General features: G+C 51.6%; 1 protein-coding gene across 14 annotated transcripts in view; it reads left to right on the forward strand.

Moving 5' to 3' along the window:
* The window catches only part of PITPNM2 (phosphatidylinositol transfer protein membrane associated 2), a 164,043-nt gene that overhangs the window by 55,586 nt on the left and 91,796 nt on the right, over positions 1-16,661 (forward strand). The window lies entirely within an intron of this gene.

Here is a 16,661-nt window from a genome sequence, read left to right on the forward strand (position 1 = left end):
TTGTGGGGAGGTGCTCCTGCAGCCTGGGCTCCCCTGGAGAGACTCGTGGGAGGGGATGGGTGGATGGGGAGTCAGATGTAAGTCAGGACCAGGGTAGCTAGAGATTCAGGTGTCAGGGATCTGTCCAGAGGTCCTGTCATAGGAAGCTGGGCTGCATGAGGTCAGAAAGCTCCTCCCTGTTGGGAGCAGTGACAGGTCAGAGAACACTGCAGGGCACAGCCACAGCTACAAGAATATGAGTGAGCCTCCTGAATCCCATGTGCTCAAAAGCCCTTCAGATCTGTGATTGGGTCCATCTCACCACTTGACTCACCACTTCTGACACTTGGGACTTCCCCCATTCCGCAGACATACCACGCACTTTGAGTACTAAAGGCACTGGCTCATGCCTTTCCCCCTTCTCCCATGGTAAACTCCTGTGCATCCTTCAAAGCCCAACCAAAATGCCCCCTTTGCATGAAATCATTCCCATCAAGTGGCCAGCTGCTTCCCTTGGCTCCTGCTGCACTCTGTGCCTTTCTTTTCTTTTTTGTTTTTAATTCTATTTTTTTGGCTGTACCAGGCAGTGTATGGGGTCTCGACCAGTTCCCCAACCAGGGATCCAACCTGTACCCCCTGCAGTGGAAGCTCAGCTCTTAACCACTGGACCACCAGGGAAGTCCCTGAGCCTCCCTCTATTGATGTCTGTCCCCCATCCCAGATGGAGCATACTCTTTCCAGGATGCTGAAGAGGGGGGAGCAGGAGCCACCCACTGGTTCCCCTAATGTCTCAGCATCTTCCCTGACCAGCCAGGGTGTCTTTGATTCGTCCTCCCTTCCAGGAAGTGGGAAGAGGCCAGGTCAACAGGAGACCATGCGCACATTTCCACGGCGAGCCCTGCGCCTGCGTCCAGGGGCAAGGGGCCAGGCGGGGGGCATCTCCTTGCACTCTTGGTGTGCGAGTGGCCTGCTTTTTGTGCGTATGTACCATCTCTGACTCTCGCTTCTGCATGTGAGCTGATTAACATGCTGACGTCCATCAAGAGACCGTGTCACCTCTGGTCTCCCCACAGCCCAGCAGCTATGATGCGTCATTTAGGACTTGGCCCGCCGCGTCACTACAGAGGACCACGGCCAGCGTGAAGAGAGGGATTATGTTGTTCCCATCTGGCTTCGGCCGCCTCCCCAGTCCCTTCCAGCTGTTCCCTGTTACCCACGGCCAAGCGGCAGATGCGGAGTGATGGGAGGAGGGGTGCGGGGGTGAGGTCAGCCAGGAGCTGGAGACCTGTCCATCATCTTCACGTGAATGTCTTCACGGCTATTTCTGGCCTTGCCATTATCCCCACGGCTTCGGGATAAATATAGACACGGATTGAAAAGCCCCAGTGGCAGGCAGGCAGGCAGGCAAACGAGGCAGGCAGCGCTGGAGAGCGTGCGGACGGGGTGCTTGGCTATAAATAAGTCTGCTGGAACACCTCCTCAGCCACGCTGTGCCGTGCGGAAAGACATCTCCTCTCCGGCTCCCTCGCAAAGCACACTTGTGCCTGGTGGGGCCGGGTGGCAGAGGGGCGGCAGGAGGGAAGGTCCGTGGGAGGCGAGGAGGGAGGAACTGGTCTGTGGGAACCTTGCATGGCTGGACAGGGCTGCCAGAGGTAGTTCCCCCTTAGCCTTGCTAGGATAAAGGGGACCAGCTGCCCCCCAACCCCAAGCAAGAGTCGTGGGACAGTCACGTGTTGTGCCCCAAATGGCAGCCCCCGGGCAGCATCTCCAGCCCCCTGGCTCCCCCAGGCCCAGTCCTGTTGCAAGCACGGCCAGTAGACAAGGACAGGTTCTGGGTGGTTCTGGACTTGGGCCTGCTCTGGGGTGCCTGCTCTGCTTTCTCAAGCTGCCGTCTCTCTCCTTCTTCTGCTTCCTCCCGGCTGCCTCCTCCTGAAAAGATCCCAGGTTTGTTTATCTTCTGGTTTCCCAGTCCTCAGTGCTCACCCAAAGCTGGCCGCCTAGTGACCCCCCGCTCCATCGAGGATAGAGTCTCAGGGGGCAGGAGTCCGGTGGTCCCTGGCCCCTCACCCCTCACCCCCTCCTCGGGCCCACCTTTCTCCACCTGCCTCCTCCCTGGCTCTGACCGCCCCCTCCTAGGCAGCATCAGGTACCTGGGCTGGCGCTGAGCAAGGACCAGGACACGAACCTGGGAGACACTTTTCATGGAAAAGGATAGGAGTCAGTGAGCTGGCGAGAATCCTGGGATGTCCCCGTGAACAAAGTATCCTTACTATGCAGTCACCAGTTGTGGGAAGTGGTTCCCACGAGCCCGGTCCCCTCTGCAGCCTTAGTGAACAAAGACCCGTTGCATTCGGGGGACCGTGCGCTCAGGCCCAGTGCAAGGATAGGATGGTTATTAACACTGTGAACATCACCCCTGCGGAGGGGGAGTGGACAGCCCTGCCTTTCCTGTGGATGAGGGATCTGCACCCCTGCCCCATGGTCATTGCAGCTGCTTCAGGGCTTTGAGGACAAAGGGAACCACAGGGCCACATTGATGTCTCGAGTGGGCGGCACGTGTGTGGACCCGTCATTCGGCCCCAAGGGATGAATCGGGTGTCGTCCCCACTCTCAGGAGCTCACTGGCCACCAGAAAGGACTAGAGTCAGTGGGCAGTTATGAGCCCGTGGGAATGGGTTGGGGGACCTGCTTCTGGGGCACGGAACCTGTGGAGGAAGGGCACCAACACTTGGGCTGGACTTCTTGGAATGCCAAGTTCACCCAACCCGGGAGGTGGTAGAAGACCTTCCTGGCAGAGGAAACAGCCTGTGCAAAGGCACAGAGGCCAGAGCAGGTGCTGCGGGGTCTGGCTGGTAGCGCAGGCTGAGCCCAGGGAAGGAACCAGACCAGCAGGGGTAGGGGGCAGGTCTTGTGGTCTGGTTAAGGAGCATGGATGCTGGCTTGAAAGCAGAGGGAGAGTGTTGAGGGGCTCAGTCCTCTCACACTCTGATGCATTAGAAAAGGCTTCATCTGACTCCATGGGGATGACGGGTCGGAGGTGGGGGGAGGAGGGGGCAGGCTGATGGCAGCATCATGATGTCTTGCACTGTTGAGTACCTGAAAGATTTTTTGTTGTTGTTGCTTTTAACGGAACCTGTGAAATCCAGGATGTACACATGTGGGTGCGTGCCTGAGAAAGTCGGGTTTCTAAAGATGACGGGGCTGTGCTTGGAGCCATCCATTGGTTCTGACTTGCTCAGGTCCCCTTATCACTGGAGGTGACTTTGTCCAGCAAGTGTGGCTGCTGCCAGTAGCCTGGGTCTGGAGCCGAGATAACTGCTTCCCTGGAGGCTTAGTCCATGACTCCAGCTTCCCTCTCCAGGTTCCGACCCCGAATCAGCCCGTTGTAAAAGGATGTTGATTTGTGACTCTCAGTACCCCCGCTCCCGCCTGCCACGTTCCCCTCCTCACCCCAGTGCTGACTCTGTGCTGAGTGCCAGCGCCCTGAAAAAGCAGTGACTTAGAAAGTGCCATGTGATGGAAAGATAAACATGGTTGCTCCAGTAAACCACAGAACCCAGAAGTTAGTCCAGTCTTGTATTTATGTATTTGTAAATGTATTTATGATTTATACATAAATGCATCACCAAGTATTTATGATTTTGTTGGTGTTGATTGATAAATAGGCGAAAGGGGAGATTGTGTGGCCTTGATCTTGCCTTGGGGGAATGCTGTGGTCTTTGTTAAGAACTGTGTGAGTCAAAAGTCAGATGCTGTCCCCAAATCCCAGCCTTCACGGATTAAGAAGGTCAGAGTCAGGAGCCTCCTGAAGGTCATGCAAGTCCAAGTCCTCATTTCTCGGATAGGAAATAAAGCAAAACCATTTCTCTGCTCAATACTTCCAACGCCAAATGTGTGGGTTTGCCACACCAAGCAATTTTCCAGTTCTCTATGGGCAACATGTGAGTGTCCTTACAGTCAATTCAATTCTGACATTAACTTCCCAGGGTTAGTGAAGACCTTTTGAGTTAAGGGCTCAGTCCCACAAGATTGCTTCCCCCCACCCCCACTTCAGATGCTAATCACAAATAGTGGGTCCCAGGTTACCTACTTCTGACTTGGCTACAAATGGGGGTTCCTACCCTCCCCAACTTCAGGTTTGATGATTTTCTGGGAGTTCACAGAACTCGGGACTTTTACTTACATTTGCTGGTTTATAGGGCTTCCCTGGTAGCTCAGATGGTAAGGAATCTGCCTCCAATGCAAGAGACCTGGGTTTGATCTCTGGTTCAGGAAAATCCCTTGGAGAAGGAAGTGGCAACCCACTCCACTGTTCTTCCCTGGAAATCCCATGGACAGAGAAGCCTGGTGTGCTACAGTCCATGGGATTGCAAACAGTTGGACACGACTGAACAGCAACAACGTGTGGTGTGCAGGATCTTAGTTCCCTGGCCAGGGATTGAATCCATGCCTCCTGCAGTGGAAGCCCGGAGTCTGAACCTCTGTACCTCCAGGGAAGTCTCTCTGTGGGTTTTCTTTCTTTTTTTTTTTTTTCACAAAAGCCTTTTCAGATTATAATTCACATCCTATACAATTCATTCATTTAAACTGTACAGTTCAGTGGTTTTTAGTATATTCTCGGAGTTGTACAGCCATCGCAGTTTGACATTTTCATCGCTCCAAAAATGAACCCCTTGACGTTCCCCCTGTCCCATCGCTTCCTACACCCCCAGCCCCTGGCAGCCACTAGTCTGCTTTCCCTCTCTCTGGATTTTGCCTCTTCTGGACATTCTGTATAAATGGAGACCGACAGCCTGCAGCCCTTTGTGCCAGGCCGCCTTCACCCAGCACGCCGCCTTCACCCAGCACGCCGTCTTCAAGTTGATTCATGTTGTAGTCTGTGTCGGCGCTTCATTCCTTTTCGTGGCTGAACCGCGTGTGTCATTGACGACATTTTGTTCTCCTCTCGTCGATTGAGTGCATTTTTAAAGAGTGACATTTTTTCCACCTCAAACACAGCTCTGAGCTACTGAGAGGGTCAGGGGACAGTTGCAGAGGATGCCAGCAGCAGGAAAGGCAGCTTCCAAGAGGGGCTCCCAGGAGTGGGGTGAGGATGTTGTTTCTCTGAGAGGCCCCTTGAGTGGGAGAAGGGAGAGTTGTGAGGGGGCCGGAGGGAGAGGGTCCATTCGGGGTTTCCTGCCAGTCTTTCTTTTCTCTTTCCATGAGACGGACAGATGAGGAGAGCACAAGGCCTCGGCAGACAAGAGGCCTTGTTCCAAGGCTGGAATCCTGAGCTACATGTGTCCCAAGGCTCCACCTTGAGATTCACCTCTAAGGCCTCTAGGAGCCTCAAAGCAGATCCAAAGGGACTCAGATGACAGACAGCCTGACTGAGTCCAACCCAGGGATTAGAAGAGGGCAGTTACACATTAGTTTAATCTTGCTCTAATGGTCTCGTCTTCTCAAACAGAGTGACTAGTAATCCTGTTTACAGCTGCGTGTGGCACTGCCTTCTGGGGCACAGAATCTTCTATTCAAAGGAATCGCACTTCTCAGCTCTCCAGGGGCCACACCTGAGCCACCCCTGGTTCTTGGGGGAGGACGGAGGCTACAGTCAGAGTCTCAGGGAAGATTCTGAAGCCTCCAGGGACTTCCCTGGTGGTCCAGTGGTTCAGACTTTGAGCACTCAATACATGGGGCCTGGGTCTGATCCCTGGTCAGGAAACTAGACCTCACATGCTGCAACCAAGAGTTCACATGCCACAACTAAAGATCCTGCATGCCGCAACTAAGACCTGGCACAGCCATATAAATAAATGCAAAAAAAACTTTTTAAAAAAGATTCTGCAGCCTTCACGTGAGGCCTCACCCACCCCAGCCTGTCAGTGTGGAACACTGGCTGAGGGGTCTGTCTGCTGAGCTGTCTGACTTGCAAGGACCCCTCAAGTTCCAGAACCAAACAGGAGGGCTAGGAGGCAGAGAGAAACAGCTCCTGTGCTGACTGGCTCTGGAAGTCAGGCGTCCACAGGAGGCTTTGTCCGATTTATTTAATATGAGCCCTGGCATCAGTCCTGCAAGGCGGGGGTGATGAAAGAGGACTCATCGGGGTAGGAGGGCCTCCCAGCTTGCAAGTAGACTGAGGCGGCTCTTACTCTCCAAGGTGCCATCTTCTTTTGGCGATGGGGTGGCCCAGAGACGAGAGCTGATCTTCATAGGAACTGCAGGCCGGTTATAGACGGGGTCTCCAGCACAGTGTGGGGAGGTGGCTTTCTGGGTTTGACAGCCGGGCTCTCGTAGGCTCTGGATGGTGGGAGGAAGGTATCTGAATCAGAGAGTGGCTGGCCAGGGCGTTACAATGTCAGCGTCTTAAAAACCATCAGCCAAGCTGACCCTTACGCGTTTTGCATCTGGGTCTTAGACACACAGTTATGCTGTCTTCTGTCTCCCCCACCCCTGGCCCACCCCCAGCCACCCTCCCCACCCCCATCCCCACCACACAGTAAAGAAGCACTAGTATCAGGAACCACTGACCTATCATGGAGAAGTTAGATGGATGGATTTAATAACTCCTCTTCCCACCCCCACTCCCCACCACCACTGCCAGTGGCTTCCCTGGTGGCTCAGACAGTAAAGAATCTGCCTGCAATGCTGGAGGCCCAGGTTTGATCCCTAGGTCAGGAAAATTCCCCTGGAGAAGGGAATAGCAACCCACTCCAGTATTCTTCCCTGGAGAATTCCATGGGCAGAGGAACCTGGGGGGCTACAGACCATGGGGTCACAAGGAGATGGACAAGACTGAGCCACTAACACTGTCATTTTCACTCCCCAACCCCCCGTCTGTGGTGGGAACGAAGCAGGAGAACATTGATCAGCCTCTCTCGGGTTTTACTGGAAGACAGAGGGCAGCTCTTGTAGCTGGGAGTGTGGGAGCAGCCGTAATGTGCCCCACAAGGCTGCCACAAGCAACCTGGGGGCTTCTGAAAGCCTGTCTCCTAAGGAAGAGGCTGCAGGATGTTGATCCTGCTGTGAGGCCAGGCACCTGGGAGAGAGGAAGCACTCCTTGCTATTTCTGCAAGGTCAGCGGGGGCCTGCCAGTGAGCGGGTGGCCGCGTGAGCAGCCTAACTCCTCTGCTTACCCTGGGTGCTCCAGCCACATCCTCACTACCTAGCTTCCAGCTTGTCCTTGGCTCCGAGGAAGCAGGCAGCTGGGCCTGCAGGAACCTCACGGTGTAATGTTCATGAAATTAATGAGCATGCTGCTGAACGTGAACCGCTGCTGATGTTTAGTGGGTGTGTGCCCTGGACCAGGCCCTGTACTGGATACTCCTCTCATGGTATCTTATCTCAGTTTTGCCATACTCCCAGTGTCAGCGCTGATATGAACCTTATTCTTACAGATGAGGAAATGCCAAGAGATGAGGTAACTTGGCTGGGCGTTGCTGGCCTGGCTTTTGACTCCTTCTGGAGGCCTATCTGCCCAGTTTGTGGTCACTGGGAGCTAGATGGGCAGGACAGAGTGCCGGCTGGGTCTGTAACTCCTGGTGGGACTTGAAGCAATTACCTTCTTGGAGCTTCCTTTTGTACATCTGTAAAATGGAGATAGAAATGCCTGTAAAGTGGAGATAGAAAAGAATCTGTGTGCGAGGCAGATTCTTAACCACTGCGTCACCAGGGGAGTCCCTGAACGAGTTGTTTTGTTGAGAGTGAGGTATAGATGTTCCGCATCTTTTCTGAGTATGGGAGGAAAATTCGTGTTTTCTTTTTCTCCTCCAAGGAAAATTCGTGTTTTCTCGTCATCTTCCTCTTCCCTCAGCCCAGCTTTGCAGACCACCCGAGACGAAGACCTGTTCCCATTTTGGGGGGGATCAGTCTTCAAAGAGTCAGTCCTGGAACCCAGAAGGGAGCCGGAGGCAGCAGAATGGTCTCCCCAGGAGAGGGTTCTGGGCTGGCAGTGAGTGAGAAGGCCCCCTTGGGAAGCAGGCAGGGCGGGCGGGAGGCCATTGGAAGAAGGCAGGGAGGGTAAGGCTAGGCAGCCAGGCCAGGCACAGTCCATCTCCTCTGACAGTGCCCATCTAGCTGGTGGGAAGAGGCACTTACAGCCTCTGCCAGGGATGTCGTTGTTGGCACCCCGACAGACTGATGTCCCCTGGCCAGTTGCAAGAGTGCATTTGGGACCAACAGCTTGATCTCTAGTGCCTAGCGGGGTTGGAGTTTTACAACTTTGAACTTCTCCAGATTTGCATAAAGGGACCATAGATGTCCCCTAAACAGTGCCTCACTAAGTGCTTGTGGCTGCCATTTCCTGAAGGACCTGTCCCTTCCCTTCTCATTCTCCATAAAAAGCAAGATGACTTTATGTGGTTCATGGTGAGAGAACTCCGTGTTCCACTTCGTTTGATCTGCTCGGTAGGTGCTAGGGGTCTTGTTGAATCTATCTGTGCTTTTGTTTATTGATTTATTTATTCTTATTGAAGTATAGTTGATTTACAGTATTATATTAGATTCATAGTGAGTCAGTATTTTTGTAGACTGTACTCCATTATCTGTTATTACAAGATAATGGCTTATACATGCTTTTAAAGAGCTTTGGTGTGCATCTTTCATTGTTTAGTTATCCATAATTCATTCATTCAATGGAGCTTTTTTAAAAAGTTTTTTAAAAACTTTTTATAGAAGTGTAACAACACTACGAAAAGCGTATAGACATTAGGTGTCCTGCTGATAACTTTATACAGACTGACCATACAGATTGATCAACAGGACGTCAGCTGTCCCCAGAAACTCCCCGACTTCCACCAACCATCCTCAAGTCTGAAACCATAGACAGGGAAATTCCCTGGTGGTCCAGTGTTTGGACTTGGTGCTTTCACTGCAGGGGCCTGGTCAGGAAACTAAGATCCCCAAAGCCTTGCAGTGTGGCCAAAAAATAAATCCAACAGAGTTTTGGGACACCACTTAGGTACCAGGCATTGTTCTAAGCACTAGAAATCCAGCAGTGAACCAGATGAAATCCCTTCCTAACAAACAGGCCATACTAAATGCCAGGATGGAAAATGAGCAAGGGATTAGAATAGAGAGAGAGGAGGAGGTGGTAGGGGGGTTGAGACAGCGTGATCAGAGAGGACCTCCCTTTTAAAACCTAAACAAACTTGGAAAGCCAGTCCTGTAATATCTGAGAAAGAGGGAACAGTAGGTGCAAAGGCCCTGAGGCAGAGGTGTGCTCGGCAAGTCTGAGGAGTGTAAGAGGAAGGTGGTAGGAGGTGGCAGAGTCAGGGGTGTGATCTTGGAGGACTTGTAGGTCATGATAAAGACTTTGGACTTGGGACTTCCCTAGCCATCCAGTGATTAAGGCTCTGTACTTCCACTGCAGGGGGTGTGGGTTCAATCCCTGGTTGGGGAGCTAAGATCCTGCATGCCTTTCAGAACAGCAAAGAAGAAGTCCTAAGTGTGAGAGGAGCTGGGGAGGGTGTTGAGGTACAGGCATGACATATTCCTATTTGCATTTACATTTTAAAATGCTCACTTTGGCTGCCCTGTGGAGTAGAAGCAGGGAGACCAGTTAGAAATTCTGTATTGCAGTAGCTTAAGAGTTGTTAATGAAGATGGAAGGTATCACAGGGCAGTGGTGCCTAACCTTTTTGGCACTAGACACCAGTTTTGTGGAAGACAGTTTTTCCATGGACCAGGGCAGGGTTGGGGGGAATGGTTGCAGGATGATTCGAGTGCATTACATTTATTGTGTCCTTTATTTCTATTAGTGTTACACTGTGATATATAATGAAATAATTATACAACTCACCATAATACAGAATCAGTGGGAGCCCTGAGCTTGTTTTCCTGTAACTAGAGCGGCTATAAATACAAATGAAGCTTAGCCCGCCACTCACCTCCTGCTGTGTGGCCTGGTTCCTAACAGGCCATGGACCCTTACTGGTCTGTGTCCCCAGGGTTGGGGACCCCTGGCATAAAGGGAAGTGAATCACCTTCAAGAATGAGTTGGAAGCCTCTTGCCCTTCGGCCGGGCACATAGAACCACCCGCCAGCGTGTAGGGCCCTCTGGGTCTGGCCGCTGAGAAGGTTAGGGCTTTCAGGGATCCCCTGGGTCTCTGAGCTGCTGGGGAGGCATCACAAGGTGGAGCTGAGTGCTGAGCTGTTCCTTCCCTCTCCCTGCCCAGCCCAGGTGCTGAGGGAGTTAATTGCACATGGGGGTGCTGATCCGTGCAGATGAGCTGAGCGGAACGAAGTACGATGATCTTGGGCCTGGCCCTGGAGACCTTTGAGAGGAACCAGGCGGGTCCCGCTGAGCTGTGGGCTTCCCCAAGGGGCCTGTTCTGAGATCTTTCCCTCCAACTTCTGGAAACTCATGTAGCCCAGATGTCAGAGCTGCGGAAGCTGTCTGGGTCTCTGCCTTTGCTTTTTTGGACTCCCCCTCATTTGCTTCCTTCTCTCCTTCCTCCCTCCCTTTCTCCATTCACACTTCTCTCAAGATATACTATGATGGACCTAGAGATGATCATACTAAGTGAACTAAGTCGGAGGAGAAAGATGAATACCACATGATATGGCTTATATGCGGAATCTAAAAAAGTGTTGATATGATTGAACTTATTTACAAAACAGAAACAGATTTAGAGAAGAAAGCTGTCGTTACCAGGGTGGAAGGGTTGGGGAGAGGGAAAGTTAGGGAGTTTGAGATTGACATGTGCACATTGATATATTTTAAATGATAACCAATAAGGACCTACTGTAAGAAAAAAAAAAATGTTAAATAAAAAAAAGAGGCACTATGGATCAGTGAGGACCAGCTCAGGCAGGCCCTGGGGCCACATGACCAGGGTTTGACTTCGGCTCCAGACCTGAAGCAAGTAAGTGACTAACCTGTCTGTGCTCCAGTTACCTCATCTGCAAAATGGGGACAAAATGATTCAATCAGTTAAATCGAATACACTGCACAGTAAGCCTACAGGCGCCATCCTCTGCCTTCCAGGTCACTGACCCCCGGCTAGCCTGGGTAGTGATTAGCCGTGTGTGTCGTTATTTGAGTTTTCTGGGATCATTCCCCCTGGGCCCTGTTTGAAGGAACGTGCCTGCATGTTTGGGAGTTTATAATTGGAATCGTTACCATTTGTTGACCTTTGGCCACGTCCCAGCCCTATACCAACACTCACATACATCATCTCACATTGCCCTCAAAGAAGTCTATTTTCATCTCCATTTCCCCATTTTTTTTCCTGAACTTTTTATTTTATATTGAGGTATGGCCAGTGAACAATGTTGTGATAGTTTCAGGTGGACAGCAAAGGGACTCAGCCACACATACATGTATCCACTCTCCCCCAACCCCATCCCATGCAGGCTGCCACATCACATGGACCTGTGCTGTACAGGAGGTCCTTGCTGGCTATCCATTTTAAATATAGCAGTGTATTTAAATATAGCCATCCCAAACTCTCTAAGTATCCTTCCTCCCTTCCCTGACCCCGCCCAGCAGTCATAAATTTGTTTTCTAAGTCCATCCCTATTTTTTTTTTTTTAATTTTCGGCCGCACCATGCAGCACGTGGAATCTTAGTTCCCCCCACCAGGGATTGAACCTGTGCCCCCTGCGTTGGCAGCATGGAATCTTAACCGCTAGACCACCAGGGACGTTCCCATCCCCTTTATAAAAAAAGAAAACTGAGGCTTAGAGGGATGAAGGAACTTGCCAAGCCCTCTGGCTGGTAGTGGTGGGGCCAGGATCTGACAGCCCTCCCCTGAGCTGTTTCTCTCCTGCCAGGGATAGTGTGTTGGTGCCAGCCCACCATGGATGCTGAGGGCTGTTGGGTTCCCATTCTTGCTCAAGGCCAGCCTGCCTGGTCCCTGCAGCCTTCCCTGCATCTGGCTACAGGATGGTCCAGAGAGGACCTCTCTGTAGAAACCTATGTAAGCTTAGGAATCAAGTCATGTATATCTGGGGAAATGCATTCCTGGCAGAGGGCACAGCATGTCCAAAGGCCCTGGGGCATCTTTCAGAGAGGGTATCTCCTGGCTCTTCTTAGCCTCTGCCTACATTTTGGCCTCTGATAGGCCATCAGGGACACAGAATCCTGTCTCAATGACGCTGGCTGACACAAGGAGCCTTTCTCTGAAGGTCCCTGGCATTTCTACATGACTGGAGGGGCCTGTGAGCTCCCCGGCTGTACTTCAGGAATTGAGGTCTGTCTAGCAGCAGGCCACAGAGGGTGCCGACTTGGTCACTGTGGAGTTGTTAGGCCCTCCTGTATTTTTTTTTTTTAATTTATTAAAAAAAATTTTTATTTGTCTGTGTCGGGTCTTAGTTGCGGCATGCAGGATGTAGTAGTTCATTGACCAGGGATTGAACGTGGACCCCCTGCATTGAGAGTACGGAATAGCCCCTGGGCCACCATGGAAGTCCCCCTTCCTGTGTCTTCAAATAGCATTTTGGAGAGTGGGCTTTTGTTTTACCACAATGAAAAGATACAAAAAGGAAAAAAACAAGTCCACTCTCTCTGGTGGCTCAGACAGTAAAGAATCTGCCTGCAATGCGGGAGACCTGTGTTCAATCCCTGGGTTGGGAAGGTCCCCTGGAGAAGGGAATGGCTGCCCACTTGGAGTATTCTTGCCTGGAGAATTCCATGGACAGAGGTGCCTGGCAGGCTACAGTCCATGGGGTCGCAAAGAGTCAGATATGACTGAGTGACTAAGCACAAAATACACATAAGATTGACCACTTTATCCATTTTTAAGTTCAGCGGCATTAATTACGCTCAAGTTGTTGGGTCACCATCAATAGCACCATCTCCAGAGCTCTTTTCTTTCCCCAAAGAGAAACTCTGTCCCCATTAAACACTTAACTCCCCCCGCCCCCGCCACCCCGACCACCATACTCACCTTTCCACCTTCGGTCTCTAAGGATCTGCTGACTCTAAGCACCTCGTATGAGTGGAATCATACAGTATTTGTCCTGTGGTGTCTGCCTTCTTTCCCTTAGCACAGAGCTTCCAAGGTTCACCGCTGCTGTTGGGGGAGGGAGGTGAACTTTTTAGAAATATATGTGATGCTTGAGGGCCTGTGTCCCAGGAGCTGCAGAGCAACAAGAGGAAAAGAGGCCCAGGTCCCGGGTAAAGTGACCTATGCCATCCTTACACCTGAAGGCTGGGGCTCCTTAGCTCCTGGCTTCACCTGTTTGCATTTCTCTAGTAGTCATGTGTGGATGTGAGAATTTGACTATAAAGAAGGCTAAGCACCGAAGAATTAATACTTTTGAACTGTGGTGCTGGAGAATACTCTTGAGAGTCCCTTGGACAGCAAGGAGATCAAACCAGTCAGTCCTAAAGGAAATCAACCCTGAATATTCACTAGGAATGACTGTTGCTGAAACTGAAGCTCCAATACTTTGGCCACTTGATGTGAAGAGCTGACTCACTGGATAAAACCCCAATGCTGGGAAAGATTGAAGGCAAAGGGAGAAGGGGTGCAGCAGAGGATAAGATAGTTAGATAGCATCATCAACTCAATTAACATGAGTTTGAGCAAACTCTGGGAGATAGTGGAGGACAGAGGAGCCTGGCGTGCTGCAGTCCATAGGGTAGCAAAGAGTCGAACACAATTTAGGGACTGAACAACAACAAATGGGCACATCTTGAAATCAAGACCCTCAACCCACATTTAGTCCTCTGTGGGCCTCGTGTTTAGATGCTGCTCATCTGAGCTCATTTTTCCCATCTGTGAAATGGATCTCACGCACTGATTCTCAGATTGTCCTTGGCCCGAATGAGCTGGCTTCCCATGGCCGACCTGGGAGCTGACCCTTGTGTGCCAGGCCGACTGGGAGCAGGTGGAGGAGGAGTGCCTTTTAGACTATGACTGTTTTATTTATTAAAAATTAATGAAGGGACTTTGATGTATCAGGGCTTAAGAGGAGCTGACAGGTCACATGGTCTCCAAAAGCACAGGGCTGGTAATCTATTTAAAAAAAAAACATTTTCTTCTTCTTCTTTTTAATTTAATGGAGGAAATCATTAGCTGGGAAATTGGTCGAGCTGATTTATTCCTGTTTTGGGGAGGGGGAGTGGAAGAGCAAATCTGCTCTAATTGCCGTTTGTTCTAGAAATATGTCAGCAAAATATTCCCATTAGCCAGGCCTGGTGGGAGATAGGGCCTCCAGCTTCCTTCTCTTCAAAGCCTGCTCCCGGCAGGAGAAGGGGTCTCTTTCTGGACCCAGGTGGGCGGCCACGCTGTCAGCGGCGAACATCTCCTTAAAGGTCCCGGCAGACTTGCCCTGGCTCCCCCGGTGTGTGTGCTTGGGTGGTGGTGGGGGGCCCCTGCTGTCTTCGACCCCCAGGGCTCTCACACTCAAGCCCCAGTTCCCAGGGATGCAGGTCTGGGACCCCCATCTGGGAAAGAAGACTACGTGCCTCCTGGGCTTCATTTGGTTCCAAGGGAGGCAACTTCGGTTGACCCTAAAAATAACCAAACATGCAAACAGCTTCAACAGGCAAATGTTTTTCATATCCGTGAGCCAAATAATTTAAAGGTACAGCTGTTTTCCCACTGTTTTCTAGTCTGTTTTCCTGGTGCAGGGAAGGGCTCTCTGGAGTGATCGGGGCTCTTTTGGGGTGACTGTCTTCCACCCCCATGGGTTGAGGTCTGGCTGGGTGCTGAGCCTTGCCATGGGCCCCTGGCCACTGCCCAAGAGGTGGACATCTCCCACCCAAGCCTGGCAAGGGCTAAGGTCCCCACATCCCTCGGAGCCAGCCGGCCTGGCTGGAGTGCTGGTGACCCTTCAGGCTCGCTGCACGTGCAGAGAGGTCCTCCTTATACATGAATTTGATTGTGTGAGCTTGTCTGGCCCCGAAACAGGAGTAAAATGAGTTCTCAGAGAGGAGGCTGTAAGAAGCCAGGCAGGATGTGGAGAAGGTGGAAGACAAGGGACCACTGAGGTGTGAACCGTGCTCCGAGCAGGGGCTGGGTCCACAGTGAACTCCAGGTCACCCGAAGCCCATGTGCGCAGCCTCCCCGCTGTGTATTCCAGGCCCTCACTCACTCTGTCCCTCCTCCCTACCCTCAAGGCCAGTGTGAGGCTCCAGGACACATCGCCACATCCACAGCTGGGCATCTGTCTGTCCCTGTCATAATCCTCCCATAGGTGCACCACGGCTAGGGGGAAAGCCCGCCATCAAATAGGCAGTTTTGTGCGTGCTGAGTGTGGTCACCCCTTGGAACAGTGGCCCTGGGACTCCAGGGCAGGGGTCTAGAGCCATGGGGCGGGGCTATCATCAAGGGAGTTGGTTCACGATGTGGGGAGGGGCAGACCCAGCCCTGTAGTGTAGGGTACTACAGAGTCTTCATTCATTCACTCAGGCGCTCATTCATTCATCCCAAAAATGTGTTCACTGCCTGCTGGGTGCCGTGGGGAGATAGCAGTGAGTACAACCCAATCCAAATCTTTGCCCCTGGAGCCTCTACTCTAGTGGGCATATCTATCAAGTCCTTTCAGTCGTCTCCAGCTCTTTGCGACACCAAGGACTGTAGCCCACCGGGCTCCTCTGTCCATGGGGATTCTCCAGGCAGGAATACTGGAGTGGTTGGCCAAGCCCTCCTCCAAGGGATCTTCCCACCCCAGGGATTGAACCCCCATCTCTTGCATCTCCTGCATTGGCAAATGGGTTCTTTACTACTCGTGCCACATTCCAGTGGGAAAGACAGTTTTTTTAAAAAAAGAACGTGTCACATCATGGATGAACCCAAAACGTGTTACTCTGAGTAAAATAAAGGAAAGAAAGAAAGGGAAGTTGGTCAGCCGTGTCCGACTCTTTGCGACCCCATGGGCTGTAGCCTACCAGGCTCCTCCGTCCATGTAATTTTCCAGGCAAGAATACTGGAGTGGGTTGCCATTTCCTTCTCCAGAGGATCTTCCTGACCCAGGGATTGAATCTGGGTGTCCCACATTGCAGGCAGACACTTTACCATCTGAGCCACCAGGGAAGCGGAGTAAAATAAGCCAGATACAAAAGGATAGCGACTGTATGACTCCACTGCTGTGGCATGCCTAAAGCAATCAAAGTAGAATGGTGGGTGTCGGGGCTCCGGGGGGCCAGGAACCAGGAGTTGGTGTTCAGTGGGGACAGAGTTTCAGTTTTACAAGATGAAGAAGTTCTGGAGATGGATGGGGTTGATGGTTGCACCACAGTATGAAGGTACTTAATGCCACGGAACTGTACATTTGAAAATGATTGAGAAAAAAAAAAAAAAGAAAGAAAATGATTGAGACGGTAAGCTTGATGTTGTGTGTATTTTACTACAATTTTTAAAATAACAGAAGAAGAAAGGAAAGTACATAGTATTTTAGATAAGTATCAAAGCTATGAAGTAAAGGGGAAAGTCAAGGGAGTGCTGGCATTGGAGTGAAGTTTGAAATAAAGTGGAAGGACTTCCCTGGCAGTCTAGCAGTTAAGACTCCACAATCCAGTGCAAGGGGTGTGGGTTCAATCCCTGGTCGGGGAACTAAGATCCCACATGAGGCTCGGCATGGCAAAGAAAGAAAGAAGGGTGGTCAAGGAAAGCCTCAGTGAGGAGGGGCCCAGAGCAGAGGCTGCAGGGGGAGGGGCTCTGGGCAGATGGTCCGAGGGACAGATTCTCCGAGGCGGGTAGAGCAGGGCCTCCAGATGTTCACTGTGAGTGGGGTGAGGCCAGGTCACTTTG

This window comes from Bos taurus, chromosome 17 (genome assembly GCF_002263795.3).
Source record: "Bos taurus isolate L1 Dominette 01449 registration number 42190680 breed Hereford chromosome 17, ARS-UCD2.0, whole genome shotgun sequence".
Classification (NCBI taxonomy): domain Eukaryota; kingdom Metazoa; phylum Chordata; class Mammalia; order Artiodactyla; family Bovidae; genus Bos; species Bos taurus.